At 41.9% G+C, this 20,787-nt stretch overlaps 1 pseudogene; it reads right to left on the bottom strand.

Moving 5' to 3' along the window:
• Nucleotides 1-428: 428 nt before the first annotated feature.
• On the bottom strand, nt 429-20,510 carry LOC129708290 (uncharacterized; annotated as a pseudogene).
• Between the last annotated feature and the right edge of the window lie 277 nt (nt 20,511-20,787).

The raw sequence follows: 20,787 nt of genomic DNA, 5'->3' as shown, positions 1-20,787 counted from the left end.
TAGCTTATGAGAACAAATTTGATTATAACTACATACCTGCAGAGTGGATGACATATCACTTAAATGCAAAAATTGTTTTCAGGGGTGGGGAGAGTTATGTATATTGAAGACGCATTTTTTTATCTAATATGTCAATTTACCTTAGATGTAGGAGAGCTTATTAAAATCTTCTTACACTAGCATACATGCCTTACAACAAGAACAAAACCAAAAATGTACAGCAGGTGCATAAATCCTTGTAGGTTGATGGGCAGGTTGACAGAGCAATTAATAAAACAAATAGGACACTGTACTTATTAACAGAGATTAATATAAAAGTTTTTTTAAATTATGTCAGTGTGAGTGTGAAAGATACATCTTCTAGATGCGCTGGGACGCATCATCAGTGATGTGACCTGGGGTCATCGGGTGTTTCGGGTCTCACAACATCAGACACCCTCGCCCAGGTGACCCAGCCGAGGTTGATCAAACCCCAACTTGCGTGCCAGCAGCAACTGCCCATGGATCAGCCCTCTTAATCCAAAGCCACCTAATGGGTTTCTCTGCGGCTTCGCTTGCGGATTGAATGGCCCTCTTCTTTGCCAGCCCCGTAATGCCCAACTGGTTGCGGACTTTGCAGAGTGAGTGTCCTGCAAAGCCTCTACAGCTCACCTCTATGGGCTCATAGTATGTCTTCCAGCTGTTGTCCTGACACATCTCCACCAGTTCCTGGTACTTTGCGCGTCTCGTCTCATTAGCCTCTTCAATACGCTCTTCCCAGGGCACTGTCAGCTCCAGAATGATCAGCTGTTTTGTCACTTTCGAGGTGATGATCATATCTGACCGGAGTGATGTTGCTGTGATGTGCTGTGGAAATTTCAGCTGTTTTCCCAGATCGACGTGCAGCTGCCTCCACACCCGTCCTTGTTTTTGGTTGTGGTCAAGTCTTCTCTCCAGCTTTGACAAAAGTGATTGATTTCTCTGGGGCATGGTGGTGTTTGCTGTTACCAATTACAGTTACCGTATGCTGTTACCGATGGCAGTGGCTATGCTCTCAGCAACCACCTTGAGCACCTGGTCATGGCGCCACCGATAGAGACCTTCCCCAAGAGACTTTGGGCAGCTGCTGAGGAGAGTTCTAATGATCCTCTTCCAGAAAAAAGTGAGCAGAAAGGTGTCTCTCTCTCTTGCCCCAGACGTGGATGTTTGCTGGGCTTGGTAGGGCATTGTAGACAGCTTGGACAAGGAACCGGATGCGCTGGAAGTCTGCCTGCATGATGTTTGATCAGGTAATCCTGCGCTGCGGTATGCTCTCCCACCTTGTCCACGCTCCCTGCTGTCTGAGCCCCACCATCCTGCTCACATGCTCTTCCTCCACACCTACTCGGACCTCTTCCTGGATTAGATGGTGTCTCTCCTTGCCCCGGGCCTTGTCTAAGGGAAGTTTCCCAAACCCGCTCTGCCAGTTGCCATGATTCCCACCAATGCCTTTTGCCTTAGGCGTGACTCTGCCACTTCCACTGCTTTCTCCGCTCTCCATTTCCTCCCTGTTCTCACCTCAATGCCAGCCGATGACACTTTCTGGTCACTGGAGACCCTTTAGTACAGAGTTTCTCATGTCCGTGCCACCATAAACTCTTCTGTGAGGCCACTGAATGGGAGCTGCAAGATGTTACTGGTCCTATACAGTGCTGCACTGGTAAGTCTGCGGGGAAGGCCAAGCCACCTGCGGAGAAAGCCGCTGATCTTCCTTTCGATGGACTCAACTGTGGTCAATGTAACAGCGATAACCTGCAGAGGCCACAGGACTCGGGGCAGGATGGAATGCTGATAGATCCAGGCCTTGAATCTGCCTGGCAGACCTGACTTGTCAACTTTGGTGAGCCAGGCTTCAAGGTCTTTGATGGACTTTGGAATGGCAGCAGTGTCTTTCAGAGTTGCGTCAAAAACCTTCCCCAAACTCTTGACAGGTTGCTCAGTGATGGAGGGAATGGCAGTTCCAGATAGTAAGAAGTGGAATCTGTCAGTTACCTTCCCCTTCTTCAGCAGCATGGACCTTGACTTTGTTGGCTTGAAACTCATCCTTGCCCAGGTGTTAAGTTTCTCAAGACTTTGTGGGAGCCACCTACTTCCTGGGACTGATGTTGTGGTGATGGTAAGGTCATCCATAAAAGTTCTTATTGGGGGCTGTCGTACACCAGACTTGGTTAGGGGGCCTCTGCATTCCACTTCAGCTGACTTGGCCACCATGTTCATGGCATGAGCAAAACGAATAACAGAGATGGTGCAGCCCGTTATTATTCCTTTTCCAAACCGATGCCAGTCTGATGTTTCTGACCCAGAAGTCACCCTCAGCCTGAAATTATGGTAATAATCCAGGATCAGGACCTTGATCTTGTTGGGAACATGGTGTTGGTGTAGTGCAAGCTCAACCAGTTTGTGCGCTATGGATCCATAGGCATTGGTCAGGTCCAACCACAGAACAACTAGGTCGCCTCTGTTTACATGGGCTTCTCTAATGAGCTGTGTGACTACTCCAGTGTGCTCCAAGCAGCCAGGAACTCCCGGAATCCCACCCTTGTGCACTGAGGGGTCGATGTAGCTGTTTTTGAGGAGAAACTCAGTTAATCTTCGGGAGACAATGCTGAACAGCATCTTCCCTTCGACGCTCAGCAGTGAGATTGACCAAAACTTATTGATGTTCTTCGAGTTTTGCTCTTTCGGGATCCAAACTCCCTCAGTGCACCTCCACTGGTCAGCAACTCTCCCCTTCACCATACCACCTTCAAGATCTTCCATAGGTGTTGAAGGAGCTCTGGGCAGCGCCTGAGCACTATGTATGGTACGCCACTAGGGCCTGGCTCAGAGGCTGAGCAGGCTGCCTTGATAACCTCCTTAACCTCCTTCAGACTTGGCTCCCTCAGATTGAACTCTGTTGTTGGGGTGCTGGGCTGGTGAGAGCTGTGTTGGGTTTGAGCTCCTGTTCCCTCACTGGATCACTCAGGGTATCAAAGAGGAAGCAATTTGCTTCATCTGTTGAGCACATGAGGCAGCCACTAAACTTGTCCCCAAGTAATCGCCTAGTAAAGCCAAATGGATTGGCTTATAATAATACATTGTTGAGATCGTAAGAATAGAATTGTATATGGTTATATGCTATATGTATATGGTTACAGTCATCATACATTTGGAAGGAAACTTCTCTGCCACAGAAGATAGTTAAGGCCAGTTCATTGGCTATATTTAAGAGGGAGTTAGATGTGGCCCTTGTGGCTAAAGGGATCAGGGGGTATGGAGAGAAGGCAGGTACAGGATACTGAGTTGAATGATCAGCCATGATCAGATTGAATGGCGGTGCAGGCTCGAAGGGCCGAATGGCCTACTCCTGCACCTATTTTCTATGTTTCTATGTAAGGCTTTAATGTGTGCTCCTCATGGTTATGTCATTGTTCCCTTAGATACAGGGGCTGCACAAATGCAACAGAGTCTAGACCAAAGATCATAGTCCCTTCTACGATATTTGGTCCAGATGTTCAGCTGAATTTGTATGAGACGCAGAAAGAAATTATATTATTTAGCCTGCCTGATCTCTCCCACTTGATAGCTCAGATAGTTGAGTCCTGGCAACGACTCGACTATCTGAGCTATAGGGAGAGATCGGGCAGGCTAAATAATATTTTCACTATACGACAGAAAGTAATAAATTTTTTTTCTCACCTTTCGTTTTTCGTGGGGAACCTGAAGAAAGACAGGTCAGGTCGCCTACATTGGCGATTCGAGCAAATTATAGTAGAGCAGTACGCTCCGCTTGTAGATGTGGATGCCGCTATGACAGAAGCCGATTACGGAAATGACGCTGAAGATTACCCATCAGTTACTATGGCTATTTCGCGGAGTGGTCTATCTTGCTCCGCTCTAGTATCTTTGATTCAAAGCATCTAAAGCACCAAGCGAATGAATGTAAGCATCTATTTGTTGTTGTCATTCTGCCGTGAAGATACCGCAATATCATATTAAAGTAAATTATGTGGTTGTACGACGTTTTCTGTCTCTGTAATGATTCATGCATGCATTGTAAATGGAACCCAAATGTAAAATATGGAAAAGATTGGAGTATGGAATGCCACACAGTCATGTAAAATTCTGTTCATGACCACTGCATATGCAATTTTATACTAATTTATTGTTGATCTGAATATGTGTAATTGTGAACAAGTATGTGAAAAGACATAATGATTTCTGAAGAGTTCTTGGGTTTTGATTATAATTGAAATGCATCGTGATCCTTTGATTGCAGGTCCTGCTTAAGTGCACTGATCTCCTTGGCTACAAGATTATGTCGTTAACCAGGAACACTGTGTTTAATTTTCTTATTTTACAAATGGATGTTATATACCACGCTTAAGATGCAATTTATCGATTTAAAACAAATAAAGATAATTTTATAATCCATGCAGAAAATTATAATGCACTGCATGTATATACCATAGAACATTGATAGCACATGGAGCCAAAAGAGAGTCTGATATTAATTATCTGGTTTAAATGAGAATGCTACATTGCTTCTGGTAATTTAAATGAGAATGCTACATTGCTTCTTGCTGTGACGTGGCTAATGTCAATCTCAAGATAGAATTTTAAGATGCTGAATAGACAACAGGTGCAGGAGTAGGCCATTTGGCCCTTCGAGCCATGTGATCATGGCTGATCATCCACAATCAGTACACAAGATCTGAGATGAAGGTTTAGTTTGGGTAACCTTAAAAGCAAACTTGCTAACGTCAAGCATCATAAAACCAAAAATTCTGGAAATATTTTGTAATGAGGCAGCACAATGAAAGATAGAGACAGAATTAACATTTCAGTTCAAAGGTGGTGCCTGTGGTAGAATGGAGACCATACTGCAGTCGGAGAGAGTACATGATGCTGAGGTCGGTGATAATGGCTGGGAAGGTATGGTGAAGGTTTGTTAATCACCCACAATCTCTCTGGAGGAGGTTGGAGTATAGACAGAGTTGATGTGGACAAGCTTTTCCCTTTGAGAATAGGGAAGATTCAAACAAGAGGACATGACTTCAGAATTAAGGGACAGAAGTTTAGGGGTAATATGAGGGGGAACTTCTTTACGCAGAGAGTGGTGGCGGTGTGGAATGAGCTCCCAGTGGAAGTGGTGGAGGCAGGTTCATTGGTATCATTTAAAAATAAATTGGATAGGCATATGGATGAGAAGGGAATGGAGGGTTATGGTACGAGTGCAGGCAGGTGGGACTTAGGGGAAAAACATTTGTTCGGCATGGACTTGTAGGGCCGAGATGGCCTGTTTCCGTGCTGTAATTGTTATATGGTTATATGGTTATAGGAGGTGTAAATGTTTATCCTGGTCAAATTGGGGAGGCCAGGATCCTAAAATTGAGTAAAGGCTTCAGGGCTGCTAGGCCATTTGGTCAATTTAAAAGTGTTTTCTGTAGAAATGGTGCCAGTTTGTCTAGAGCCTAGATCAGAGCTGCAGGAAGAAAATGGGAACATCTGCAGAACCAGCACAATTAGTTGCAAAATGCATAGAATGGATGGATGAATGCAAACCAGACATACACTTTGTAAATAATTGTAAATAATGTTGCAAAGCTTTACTTTGCTGAATGTTGATTGGATTAAGTATTGAGCCTTGTCTGGTTTTCTTGCATATCAGGGCAAATGTTACGATGTTCGTTTCTTCTGAGACACTGTTTGAATACAATGTATTAGCCACCATATTATTGGGTTAGGGAAATGTCTGTCATGTATGGGGTTAATCGATATCTATAGGTGCACAAAAATGCTGGAGAAACTCAGCAGGCGCAGCAGCATCTATTGAGCGAAGGAAATAGGCGACGTTTCGGGCCAAAACCCTTCTTCAGACTCAGTCAGTCTGAAGAAGGGTTTCAGCCCAAAACGTCGCCTATTTCCTTCGCTCCATAGATGCTGCTGGACCCGCTGAGTTTCTCCAGCATTTTTGTGTACCTTCGATCTTCCAGCATCTGCAATTCCTTCTTGAACACAATCGATATCTGTAACTGGATTGTAAAGAAACCACCCCCATGTGGTTTGGCTCCTCAAGTTTTGGGTGCCTATAAAAGTCCGCTGCCACGAGGTCCTGCGTCGATCTTCTGGGAGAGCGCTTGGGACTGCGTGACCTTCTCGAGTGTTTCTGCTTGAACAAGGCTAGGAGGGCTTGATCAGGCAGATACAAGGATCAAACCCGTGGTGGTTAGGTATAGTAGTTGAACTGTAATTATGTTTTGTCAAAATAAAGTTTAGATGCGCAAGTGCTTGACTCAGTGATTTTTGACGGAAACTAGACTGGGGAGATGCTTAGAACGAGCAATTTACATAAATACATAGAACGTAAAACATAGCACAGCAGATGAACAGGCCTTACGGCTCACAATATATGTGCGAAACATATGCCAATTTCAACTAATCTCTTGTGCCTGCATATTATCCATATCCCTCCATCTTTGTCCCTGTCATATCAACCTCCATCACCACCCCTGGCACTGATCACCTGTTTAAAAAACATGCTCTGTTCAGCTCCTTTCAACTTTACCCCTTTGACCTTAAAGATATATCATATTTAATATTTCCACCCTAAGAGATGATTGAAAAGCAAAGGGGCATGAAAGAGAAAAGCTTAAATGATCAGATGCAAAACATTGAGGGTGCCAGAAATTAATGCAGAACATGCTTCTCAGGCAGCCTCTGTAGAGAAAAAAAGTAACAGTTATTACAAGTGGATGACTAGTTATGATACAAATTGAGTAGATTTATCAATTGAAATTATTGAAATAAATGCATAGGAAGAAACTGCAGATGTTAGTTTATACTGAGTATTTGTGTCTGATTGAAATAAATGTTGGTCTTGAAGGCTGGGAGTAATATACCTGGTTTAAAAATGGGGTAATGTTTCTTGAACTTAGAGTAAACTTGGTTGGAACAGTAAAATAGGCCAGAGACAGATGTCAGAACGGGAGTAGGATGGAAAATTAAAGTGACAGGCCTTTTTTCATTAGTTTCATTTCAAATTTTGCATATTAGTTCAGTCATGCATCTTTGAGTTAAATTAAAATAAATTAAATTGAATTAAGTTAAATGAACTCCAACTACCCTCCAGTGCTCAATAAAGAGGACATTATGATTATTCCTTGTTGAAAAGTAAAGCAAGCTTGTATCCATTATTGAATTGATATTAATATTTGTCATTCCCTGAAAGTCTAGGTTTTTAAGATTCTTTAATACCATAGCTTCTCATATGTACTTCTTCCCGAAGTGGCGGCGCTGCCCAAGCAGCTGCGGCTTGACTGCAGTTTGTCTGTCTTTCTTCTATTTGTTTTCTTTTTATCTTGTTAGATGTATTTTTTTAATCTATTTTTAGTTGTGTGTATGTGGAGGGGGGGGTGGGGAAAATTAAAAAAAACGTTTTTTTTAAATTTCTTCCTTCAATGGGGATGCAACCTTTTCCTTGTATCTCCGTCTGTGCTGAGGCCTAACATCGTGGAGCTAGCGACCTCCAACTGGAATCGACCTTGAAGGCTCCAGTGGCAGAACCTGTGGACTTACCACCACGGACCTGGCTGACTTTGGAGGCTGTGGTGGCGTTGCGGCTGCGACCCGACTTCGGAGCTTCGGAGGCTTTGGCCACGAACCCTGTGGACGATAACATTGGGAGCTCGCAGGTCCCTGGTTGGTGACCAATTTTCGGGAGCTTCCGCAACAGCAGCTTCGCCCGCCCTGAATCGTGGAGTTTGAATCAGCCCATTCGCGATGATCAAAATCGGCCACGGGATCTATCATCGCCCGGCGGGGGCTTCAACATTGAGAGTCTCGACACAACAGTTTGACTGCCTGACTGTGGGAAAAGAAGCAAGGAATGACTGCATGGTTCGAAATTCCGTTCAAACCTGTTTGAACGACAATATAGGAAATTCAATTCAATTCAATTCAATTCAATACAATACAGTAAATTCATGGATTGGGGCAACAGCCCGAGTATTTATCTGGACAATTGTAAACCATTTGAAGTAACAAATACAAGTAGTGTATTCTTCTCCCTGACAAGCTTTAATTTCACCAACCATTGACATATCCCATTAAAGATGACATGTAACCACTGGGACTATAAATTCTGACATGTATGCATGTAGGCAAACATAGAGTTAGGTAACTTTTGTTAAATTCAATTAAGTTGTGTGATTGACTTGTGTTGGATTCTCCATGAAGTAACAAACAATGACAGGCACTGAGTGGAGTAAATGTGGTGAACATTATAATGGAAAAGTGTAATAACTGTTAATAACAAAGTTCCAATGAACCACAAATATGGATGAGGAGATGATTTTTATACTTTTTACCTATCCAAGATATAACATATGAAATTGACACTTTTTCAAAAAAATGTTTTGCAGGTTATTATGTAAAAATTGAAATCACTTTTTTTAAACAGTACCAAGATGATTATGCTTAAAAAAAAATACTTCTACGACTCCAAAAGGGTTTGAAATGGTCTCCCTCAAAAAAGCCTTGTTTTTAATGTTATGTGTAGTAACTTGTTTTTTTATGATAATTCATGGCTTTGCTCACTTTAATCATAATGAGGATTCACTGTCTCATTTCATTACTAACTATCATATTGTTTACAAATTTAACTTGGCTTTCAGGAGTTTCACATCCCAAACCTCTGAATCTAACCCTTGACTAATTTATTTGCAACTCTGAATTTGAGTCGAAGATGATTCATTATCTCTGGCCTGACATGCTAGATAGTTCATGCACTGGTTTCAAATGAATGTGACAGGCTAGTATTTTCTTCCTGCTTCAGATGTTGTCAGTATCTTGAGACATTAGGTAAAAATATGTTGAAATTTTAAACTGGACTTACCTGGAGGCCAAAAGCACTCATGTAATAGCAAAGCAAATTCGGCTTCTGGGAAGTAATTTTGAAATTACTGTTATCTAGCTGCCAAACAACACAGATATCTCTTCTCTTTAACCATTCAGCTGGTACTGAAGTATGGTGGTGGTGTGTATGACTACTGAAGTTGAGTCAGTGAGGCAAGAAGAAATGAAATAGATAATGAAATAGATAATTATCATAGCATTGCAAGAAAGTAATGATCTCACTGACACTCAATGGCGATGCTATGTGTGCAAAACAGTACAACAGAAATGGAAAAATACAAGGGGTTCTAAAACCTGAGGTCACTGTGAAATTGTTTTGAAATACAGATTAAAATGATCACTGGATCTGATTAGGATGGCTGTTCATGTACCCAACACGTAATGAGCACCTCCCCCTGGCAACTTTCTATATGTTTCTTGCCATATGTTTATTGATAGTGACAGCATGTGTCTGAAATTCATGCTTGTAGGCATGAAGGAAATGGGACAGCATTTGCTAAAGGTGATTTAAAAAAAAAAATTCCAGTAAAGAAAAAAAAAAAAATGTGTTAAGGCAACACATTTTCATGACCATCCTTGTACAACCCTATACCAAAACACTTAACTTCTGCTACCTTTAAAAAAAAAGACTCCACAGTGGTCGATCTAATGGTTGATTTAACCATGAAATCCATTGAGTGCCTGATTAAGCATAAGTATGACAAAAATATCAGTGATCAAAGACTAACGGAAAATGAAGCTCATTCTTTTGTTGTTTTTGTAGATTAATAATTTTTTTAACAACATTGTTGTTAATTTACAGAGTAAACATGTACGATTTAAAAAAAAAGGAATTTAATAAGTTTAAGGTTGCTGTTAATAAGTAAATAGATTAAAAATAAAACAAATTAATAAACCACAAGGCACATTGAGTCTTGGTAAAGAAATGGGAAACAAAAAAGAAACACTTGGGAAATAAAGTAGGCGGCATCTGAAAAGATTGTAGAGGAGAGAGGGTGAGTGTGATAAAACAAATCTCGAAAATAGTGAAAACTTTCATTCTGACAGTGAAGCCAGGAAGTATTGGTATCTGAGGTAGGATACGTGAGAGAAAAGATGCAAAGATACTAAAACACAAGAAATTGATGGGCATGCATAGAACAATGGAATCATAAAATTACAAAAATTTGATCCATGACTGTGGTGCCATTCCATCGATTCCATTCTCACAGTGTTTCATGACCAGGAACTATTTTTTTCTTGTGCCTATTTAACTCCCCTCTGAAAACAACAATCTCACTGTCTACAATCCTTCAGATTATCGCCATTCTTTGCGTGAAGAAGCTTTTCCTCATTTCCCACACATATTTTCTCTTGTTATTTCAAATCTATATCTCCTTGCCCTTAAATCATTCACCAATGAGAACAGCCTTACTGTATTTTCTGCCAAGATAATTTTCAAATCAAATCTCCACTAGGCTTTTTTTTATTATCACCTTGACTTCTCAATGCTACACTTGTAACAAAAACTCTTTATTCATCAAACCATTGATAATTCCTGTCTGCATCCTCTCAAGGTGTTCCACATCCATTTGGAGTCAAGGATGGATAACATACACCATTAGTGTCCTATCTTGTATTTCATGATAGTATATATCCTTCCTGCCTTTGCTTCTTTAAATGTAGAAAGGCAAAAGGGCCCATTTCCATGCAATATGATTATCTGACTCAATAAAGCACAGGATCCTATATGTTTTCTCACCAAACTTTATCAACAAATTCACCACATTCAAGGATTCACGCATAAATTCCTCTGGGTTTTATCTCTTTCTGCACACATGTGGTGTCATTTTGGCTTGTCTGCATCTTCTCCAGGTTTTCCCACATCCTTCCTAAGATTTGGGGTCAAGAATTGGAAGGCATATCCATTAGAATCCTAGCTAGAGAAATCTGACCTGCCTTGAGTTCAGTCCTCTTCTGTCATGTGGTTTCCTCCGTCAGTTTCCAGGCTGAAGTAGTTGAAGGGTCATTGATACGGTGCATCTCATTGTGAGGGCTCCTTTACAGAACAACTACCCTGCCTCCTAGACTAGCTAAAGTTAAACCTGACACTTAATGTTACTCAATACCAATTATAAAAGATGGAACATTTTAATTCTAATGAAACATTTTGCAAGTTGGAAGGTTAAAATTATGCACACACTTAAAAATAATTTAAAATATTTGAAATAAGAATCAATCAACAAGGAAGCATTATTTACCTTTCTTTTCAGCTGCTAATTTTTCTCTTTCATTGGAATGGGAACCGAAGCATTATCCCAATGTAGCCTCAGTGGGCAGATTTCCCTGCCTGAGAGTTGGGATGTCTGCAGAAGTTCTCACATCCTTTAGACAGTACTTGGACCCCTCTGGTGAAGCATAGGTGTAGATGGTAACTGAAGCACCACTGGTGAATTAGGTCCGTGTCATTGCTAAATACCAAGGCTTCCACTTGGAATCAACAGTAATTCCAATATAATCACTGATATCAAGGCAGAGAAGCCTTTTCCATGAAACACTTGTTCTGGAGTAACACAGTGGGTCAGGCAGAATCTGTGGAAGGAATGGATAGGCAACATTTTGGGTCAGAACACTTCTTCAGACTGATTGTAAAAGGGAGGAAATGCTGGAAAAGAAGTGGCGACGGGATAAAGTCTGGCATATGAGAGGTGGCTACAAGTGATGCGGTTTTGAATGGCAGATGGACGGACAAATGCAAGAGATATAAAAGTGACAAAAGAATGTCAGATAAGGAGAGAAGAGGCATGAAATGTAAAGCTAGAGGGAGTGAGAGAGGGATGTAGATGGAAGGGGCAAGGAGGGGAAAGAGGAGTGGGATAGTGGGAGAAATATCTCTGCACCATTGTGGGGAGGGCTCAGGATAGAGAGTGGAGCAGGGTGGGGGGGTTACCTGAAATAGGAGAATGTTCACCTATTGTTCATACCATTGAGTTGTAAGCTATTCAATAATATTATTAAATATTATTCCTCCAATTTGTGCTTGGTTTCACTCTTTTCATTGCATGAATCCCTTTGTAGCTTCTACCAAAATGTATCACTTAATGAATAGAGGGTTTTAGCCTTAGCAAAAGGAAGGATGATGGGAATTAAATGAATCTGGAAATGTTTAAGGATGAGAAATTGCAAAGTTTTAATGTATAGGTGTAAATAATAGGGCTCGATAAGATACACCAAACTTCCTAAAGAAAATAGAGAAATAAATAATGGAGAATTGTTTCCCTGCTTCTAATTTGTGGCAACCTTATTCCAAGACAAATGATGAATCCCAGAGCTCTGTCACAGGTAAGATCAATGACATTGGAATGTTCTGCCTCATTAGCACCCAATGACATTTATGGAAGATGAACACAACTAAATGCTTTGACAGGTATTGTATTTCTATAGTTATGTTTAGCCAGTGAAAAAAGTAAAGATATTTGATACATTTAACAAGATTTGGATCTATATTTTCAAATAAGAAGGATATTGGGTCGGAGTGAAGGTCTATCGAGTTTTCTCTCATGATTTTTGTCAATTATCCGATTTTATCCAAAGATAAGAACAATAGTAGGTCATCTCTGTGTTGACACAAGGAAAAGCAGATGCTGATTTACAGAAAAGGACACAAAGTGCTGGAGTAACTAAATGGGTCAGGCGGCATCTCTGGAGATTATGGAAAGGTGATGTTTCGGGTCGGGATTCCTCAGGTCAACCCTGACAAATTCAATCAGCCTCCACAGCAAAAACTATTTGCATTAATATTCAACATATTTTGCAGCAAAGGCAACTCAAGGTACATATTGGCACAGGTGGAAAGGCGTGATAGTGCGGCCATGTAGGAGCAGTAAGGTCAATGCTCCCAAGATCATATTGAAGCAGGTTTAACAGGGGATGCCTAATTTCATGAGTAGCCTGTGGGTTTAGAAGTTACACAAATGGTATCCAGATTTGTATGGCATTTAACTGGACTCCACTGGGCGCATCTGGTGTCCTCAGTGGTTCAGTACATTGATCATAATCATAATCATCATAATAGTACTTTATTAGCCAAGTATGTTTTGCAACATACGAGGAATGATTTGTCATACAGTCATACCAATAAAGAGCAACAAAACACCCAAATACATTTTTAACATGAACATCCACCACAGCGACTGCCCCACATTCCTCACTGTGATGGAAGCCAAAAAAAGTCAATCTTCGTCCCTTCTTTGTTCTATCGTGGTCGAGTGAACCTTCCATTGTCGGGGCGATCTTGGCTCCCGCACCGACGATCAGGCCCTCTACGTCGGGATGATCAAGTTCCCGCATCGGGGGAATCGGACCCCGGGTCGGGGCTAGCCGAACCTCCTGTGGCTCCTGTGAACCTCCTGACATTAGTCTCTACCCGGGACTGCGAGCTCCTCGATGGTGAAATCCACAGGCCGCGGTTGGAGCGTCGATCCCAGGCAAATAATTGCAGACTCCGATGGTAAGTCCACGGCCCTGCAGTGGGGCTCAAAGTCCATCTCGAGCAAGGCCACCAGCTCCATGATGTTAGGCCGCAGAACGACCGGAGATACGATCCGGAAAACAATTGCATCTCCAGCAAGGTAAGAGATTGAAAAAAGTTTCCCCCGACCCCCTCCTCCAGAAAACATCAACCAGAGATCATTAACACATACTTTCCAAACACACTAAAAATAACAAAAAAGACGGAAAAACAGTCTGTTGGCGAGGCTGCCATCGCTGATGGTGCCACCCGGTTGATGCATAGGAGACTAATGTAAGTTGCAGATCATCCATTGGCGTGAAGTCTTGGATATTTAACATCACGTTTTTGTTTTGGATTGCACAGTACACAAAAGCACAGCACTACACAATCCACTTTCTGGATTGTATTTATTTCACTTCATATTAAATGACTGCTTGGATGAAATTAATGACCGACACAACAGAACTGCAGCATAAAGTAAGGGTAGTTGTTAAAACAATGGAGTTAATTACAGTACATGTTGTGTGACTGTTATCAGTCAACATCTGCTAATGTGTATTTTGGCGTATTCTTCGTGAACAAAGCCATTGGAAATTAACTAGTGAGGCATTTTTTTGTGCAATGCCATTAATGATTGTCTTATGTTCACAGTGGAATAATCTTGATGCTGCATGATGTAGTTTCTGTGCTCTGAATGGCTTTTTGCATTATTGTATAATTACATTACAGCAATTTACTCGCTAATCTAAAGATGGATATCCAGCAACACTGGAAGCCACAACAAATGCATTTACTAATAACTTGGCTTGTTTGTCAGTCATTCCACATATGCAACTGATTTTCAGTTGCCTAGAGGCAAATGGGCAACAGAGAATAAAGAATGTTGAAATAGTAAGATAATTAGATATTTATCTATCGCTGTTAATTATGGAAGCATGTTCGCTGGGGATGAGCAGCAATCTAAATCTTGAAGCTAAATGGCTGAACTAAGATATTTCAGAATCCATATCCTTTGTCAAGAAGCTCACAATGTGCATGGGTGAATAAATTGTTGTTCATTCCGATGTGGAGCCATTTTTGTGAAAATGACAACATTGTGCAGTGCAGCTGGTTATGGCATACCAATGGCATAGGTCAAACCTTGATCACCGAAGCAAGAGAGCTGATACTGAGAAACAGCAAAACATTTTCTGTTTTAATTGAGGGTGCTGTTGCTTCCCTGACCTTGAGTACTCAAATGGGGTCATCTGTAATTTGTAAACCTTGTTTGCTGATTATATTTGTCTACTATAACACAACTGTCTCCAGATAGGGAAAATGAACAGAAGATCCCACTGCAGGAATCCTTCAACAAGGACTATGTCCTAGTCATTATTTATCTTGTTAGGGATAGGAACCTTTCTCCCTTACAAAGATGATATCTGCTCCTAACCAGCTCGGCCATTTTCTGTTTCCTGAAGGTGGCACTTTGTCTGTTTTGCGATAAATTTTACATACATTTATACAGATTTGTATAATAATAATAATAATAATAATAATAATATAATAATAAATGATATAAATGATAAATTCTTATATTCACTGGGATTTAGAAGGATTAGAGGGGGTATTATAGAAACATATACAATTCTTAATGGATTGGACAGGCTAGATGCAGGATAAATTATCTTGTTGTAGAGGGAGTCCAGAACCTGGGTTCACAATTTAAGAATAAGGGGTAGGCCATTTAGGACAGAGATGAGGTAAAACTTTTTCACCCAGGGAGTTATGAATCTGTGAAATTCTCTGTCACAGAAAGCAGTGGAGGCCAATTCACTGAATATTTTCAAGAGAGAGGTAGATTTAGCTCTTAGGGCTAACGGAATCGAGTGATATGGAGAAAAAGGAGCAACAAGGCACTGATTCTGGATGATCAGCCATGATCATATTGAATGGTTGTGCTGGTTCGTAGAGCCAATTGGCCTACTCCTGCACCTACTTTCTATGTTTCTATGTTTGCTAGTGCTACACGTGTGGTTTTAAAGTAAATAGCATGAGGAGGGATTGAATGAATTGAGAGTATAAAGATGGAGTTAAAGGGGAAGTGAGTACAGGAAAGTTACATAAGACTCCCAAATTAATGGGAAGGAAAGTTTGAGAAGGGATAAGAGAGTAAGGTCAAGGTGTGAAAGGGGAGGTGAATTGTTGGGGGAAACCTTTTTTTCAATCTCTTACCTTACCGGGGATTCGTTTGTTTTCCATATCATATCTCCGGACACTCTGCAGCCTAACATCATGGAGATGGCGGCCTTGCTCAGGACTGAGTTTGAGCCCCAGCACGGGGCCGTGGACTTACCATCAGAGCCGATACCTTGCCTGTAGATTTCACCATCGAGGAGCTCGCAGTCCTGGATCGAGACTGATGTCGCGAGCTCCAAACGACAGAGAAGGTTTCGACCAGCCCTGACCCTGGGTCAGATCGGCTGGTGCGGGAGAGCTGAGATTGCCCCCAATGCAGGAGCTTGATCACCCCGACGCAAGGGACTAAATGCTGTTGGCTACGGGAGCCAAGATCGCCCTCTCAACGGTAGGCTTGATGGCCCTGTTCGCGGCAGAGCAAAGAAGGGAAGAGATTGAACTTTTTTTCGTATTCCATCACAGTGAGGATGTTTATGTTAACATATATTTTGGGTGTTCTGTTACTTTTTATTGGTATGACTGTATGGCAAATCAAAGTTATCATATGTTGCAAAACAAATTTGGCTAAAAAAGTATGATTATGATTATGATTATGGTGATTGTGATTATACAGGAAAGCAGACTATTATCTAAATGGTGGCCGATTGGGAAAGGGGGAGATGCAGCGAGACCTGGGTGTCATGGTACACCTGTCATTGAAGGTAGGCATGCAGGTGCGGCAGGCAGTAAAGAAAGCGAATGGTATGTTAGCTTTCATTGCAAAAGGATTTGAGTATAGGAGCAGAGAGGTTCTACTGCAGTTGTACAGGGTCTTGGTGAGACCACACCTGGAGTACCACACCTTGGTGAGACCACACCACACCTGGAGTATTGCGTACAGTTTTGGTCTCCTAATCTGAGGAAGGACATTATTGCCATAGAGGGAGTGCAGAGACGGTTCACCAGACTGATTCCTGGGATGTCAGGACTGTCTTATGAAGAAAGACTGGATAGACTTGGTTTATACTCTCTAGAATTTAGAAGATTGAGAGGGGATCTTATAGAAACTTACAAAATTCTTAAGGGGTTGGACAGGCTAGATGCAGGAAGATTGTTCCCGATGTTAGGGAAGTCCAGGACAAGGGGTCACAGCTTAAGGATAAGGGGGAAATCCTTTAAAACCGAGATGAGAAGACTTTTTTCACGCAGAGAGTGGTGAATCTCTGGAACTCTCTGCCACAGAGGGTAGTTGAGGCCAGTTCATTGGCTATATTTAAGAGGGAGTTAGATGTGGCCCTTGTGGCTAAGGGGATCAGGGGGTATGGAGAGAAGGCAGGTACGGGATACTGAGTTGGATGATCAGCCATGATCATATTGAATGGTGGGTGCAGGCTCGAAGGGCCGAATGGCCTACTCCTGCACCTAATTTTCTATGTTTCTATGTTTCTATACCAAAGTTAAAGTGTGTTATATGAATGTGCAAAGTATAAGAAATAAAGTGAATGAGCCTGAGGCTCAGAGATTGGCAAGTTTGATGTTGTGGGAAATATAGAGACATGGCTGCAAGAGGTCCAGGGTTTGGAACTGAATATTCAGGGGTGTACGTCCTAACGAAAAGACAGACAGGTGGTCAGAGGGGATGGGGTAGCTCTGTTGGAAAGGAATGAAATTCAGTCCCTTGCAAGGGGTGACATAGAATCGGGAGATGTAGAGTCAGTATTTATAGAACTGAGGAATTGTAAGTGTAAACAGACACTAATGGGAGTTATCAACAGGCCCCCAAACAGTAGCCTGGATATAGGGTGCAAGTTGAATCAAGAGATAAAATTGGCATGTAGCAAAACTAATTGGTTTTGGGAGATATCAAAAAGCAGGTAGGTTGGGTAGATTGGGTAAATCAGGTTGGTACTGGACCCCAAGAAGGGGAATTTGTGGAGTGCCTCTGAGATGGATTCTTAAAGTTGCTTGTACTGGAGGCTACCAGGGACAAGGCAATTCTGGATTTAGTGTTGTGTAATGAACTGGATTTGATAAGGGAACTCAAGGTAATGGATATATTAGGAGGTTAGGAGGTAGTGATCATAATATAAGTTTTAATCTACAATTTGAGAGGGAGAAGGGAAAATCATAAGTGTCAGTGTTACAGTTGAGCAAAGAAGACTATGGAGGCCATGAGGGAGGAGCTGGTCAAAGTTGACTGAAAAGATACCCTAGCAGGAATTACAGTGGCACAGCAATGGTAGATATTTCTGGGAATAATACAGAAGGTGCAGGATCAGTTCATTCCAAATAGATGGAAAGATTCTAAGGGGAGTAAGGGGCGCCCGTGGCTGACAAGGGAAGTCAAGGGCAGTATAAAAATAAACAAGAAGAAGTATGACATAGCAAAGATGAGCGGGAAGCCAGAGGATTGGGAAACTTTTGAAGAGCAACAGAATATAACTAAAAAAGCAATACGGGGAGAAATGATGAGGTATGAAGGTAAACTAGTCAAGAATGTAAAGGAGGATAGTAAAAGCTTTTTTAGGTCTATGAAGAGGAAAAAATTAGTTGAAACAAATGTGGGTCCCTTGAAGACCATTTATTATGGGGAACCACGAAATGACAAATGAGGTACTTTGTTTGTGTCTTCCTCAGAGAAGACAGAACCAATCTCCCAGATGTACTAGTGGCCAGGCGACCTAGGTTGATGGAGGAACTGAAGGAAATTCACATTAGGCAAGAAATGGTGTTGGGTAGACTGATGGGACTGAAGGCTGATAAATCCCCAGGGCCTGATGGTCTGCATCCTTTAGGGAGGTAGCTCTAGAAATCATGCACACATTGGTGATCATTTTCCAATATAGATTCAGGATCAGTTCCTGTGGATTGCAGGGTAGCTAATGCTATCCCACTTTTTAAGAAAGGAGGGAGAGAGAAAACAGGGAATTATAGATCAGTCAGCCAGACGTCAGTGGTGGGGAAGATGCTGGAGTCAGTTATAAAAGATGAAATAGCAGCACATTTGGAAAACAACACGTGTGTGGGATAGCTGACATTGAGCAATTTATTTTTATACACCTAGGCCAACTGGAACATGATGTGTTGTTTTTCTAGTTTGAGTTTGGGCTCACCAAGGCAGTGGAGATGGCAGAGGATGGACAGAATTTAGTAATGGGAAGGGGAGATGAAATGACCCCCAGCTGGCTGGCTATTGCAGACAGAGTGCAATTGCTCCGCAAGATGAGTGCCTAATCTCTGCTTGGTCGTGCAGATGTAAAAGAAACCACACTGTGAGCACCAACGCAATCGGCCAGGTTGGAGGAGGTGCACGTGAATCTCTGACTCACCTTGATGGATTGTTTAGCTTCCTGGATGCAGATGAGGGAAGAGGTGTGGGGACAAGTGTCTCTGCGCCTACTATTGTTGGAGGGAAGAGTACCATGAGATGGATAAGGATAGACAGGAAGGGAATGTCCCATACATGTTCATTTTGTTGCTTCTATGTGTATTCATATTGTGATCATATTGGACAGGAAAGTCATGTGATATGTCTGCTACTCTGCAATATAACATAGTAACTGGTATTAGTTTTACATCAACAGAAAAATTAGTTTTACATCAACAGAACAATCAGGATAGATTGTGTACTCTGTTGCAATTATGGTTTCTATCTCTTAGCGTTAGTCAAGACTTTTGAAGGCTTATTTTACTGGGTCAATGACACTCTTCCTGAAGGATATCTTTCAATGACACCTGATAGAAAGTCACATCAGAGAAAGCAAATGCTACATCATCAAGCACACTGAAGCTGCAGTATCAATGGTCTCTTTTTTTACTGACAAGAAAATTAAAGTCATTATATTGCCTGACAGATTGAACAAAAACCTGGTGCATAGGTTGTTGTTATTTGTTTTAAGATTGCCATGAAGTTCTGTCATCATCAATGATGTTAAAATAAGACTCAATTTGAAATAAGACAAATGCCCTGCAAAAGGTAAAATGGCACTTTGACTGCATTATTTTAGGGAAATGATTACTTCAGTTTATGAACTGCAGAAGTCAACAATGGAAAAGGCTTACCCCAGACATCAGGAAATGAAGGAGCGAGCAGAAAATCAATGTTGCCTGAATAAAAAGCCTTCTTGCTCGACTCTTTCAAAGTCTCCCCTGTACACATTTGCGCTGACTAGTGCATATGCAAGTGTTCTCCACAGTGTTTCTTCAAATAGCTCAATCAATTTGAATCAGCGCACATAATCTGACTTGCATTTACATTTGGTTTAATCAATAGTGATTATCTATGCTTCTCTTACTGACTCGTTGAAGAAACATAATCCTCAATGTTAAGAGTTTCTATCCAGAAATTCTCACTGTGACTCAATAGACAACAGGCAATAGATACCATCTGCATGAGTAGAACATTGGGTCCTTCGAGCCAGCACCGCCATTCACTGTGATCATGGCTGATCATCCACAATCAGTACCCCCCATTCCTGCCTTCTCTCCTTATCCCTTGACCGCTATCTTTAAGAGCTCTATCTAACTCTCTCTTGAAAGCATCCAGAGAATTGGCATCCACTGCCTTCTGAGGCAGAGAATTCCCCTTCCCATGACCACACTGTGATGTCCATCCTCTGCCATCTATACTGCCTTGGTGAGCCCAAACACAAAATAGAAAAACAACACCTCATGTACCAGTTGACCTAGGTGTATAATAATACATTGCCCAATGTCAGCTATTCCACTCACGCATGTTTTTGTCCCCACTCCCGCTATTATATCCAGGTTCACTTTCCCTATTTTTAAATTGAATTGAATTGGTTGAATTGAAACAGGCTCTCCCCTCCCACTCACGGCAGTCCCCTCACGATGGATCCACCTTGTCCGTTGGTTGGCCCAACCTCTCTACTATCACCTCCGGGTCCCCTCTTGATGGCATAGTGGCACCGACCCAGGCCCCAGCCATGGGCTTCATCGACCCAGACACTGTCAACACAGACTCCGTCGACCCAGGCTCCGACAACTCACGGGGCTTCGACTCCGACCAGCAAGGCTCCTTCCATGTTCACCATTCCCATCCCTCCCTCCCTTGCTACCTGGACTCATTGTCATCCCTCACCTGGTTCTGTCGGCCCAGCACCCACATGCTTATCTACCTCCATTTATTTTTACTTCGTTCACCTTTCATCTTACCCACCTAATTTTATCTGCCCCTTATTACTCCCTTCTCTGGTTCCAGCGCT

Source organism: Leucoraja erinacea, chromosome 1 (genome assembly GCF_028641065.1).
Source record: "Leucoraja erinacea ecotype New England chromosome 1, Leri_hhj_1, whole genome shotgun sequence".
Taxonomy (NCBI): Eukaryota; Metazoa; Chordata; class Chondrichthyes; order Rajiformes; family Rajidae; genus Leucoraja; species Leucoraja erinaceus.
The sequence above is the reverse complement of the archived record's forward strand: the minus strand, read 5'-3'. Positions and strand labels throughout refer to the sequence as shown.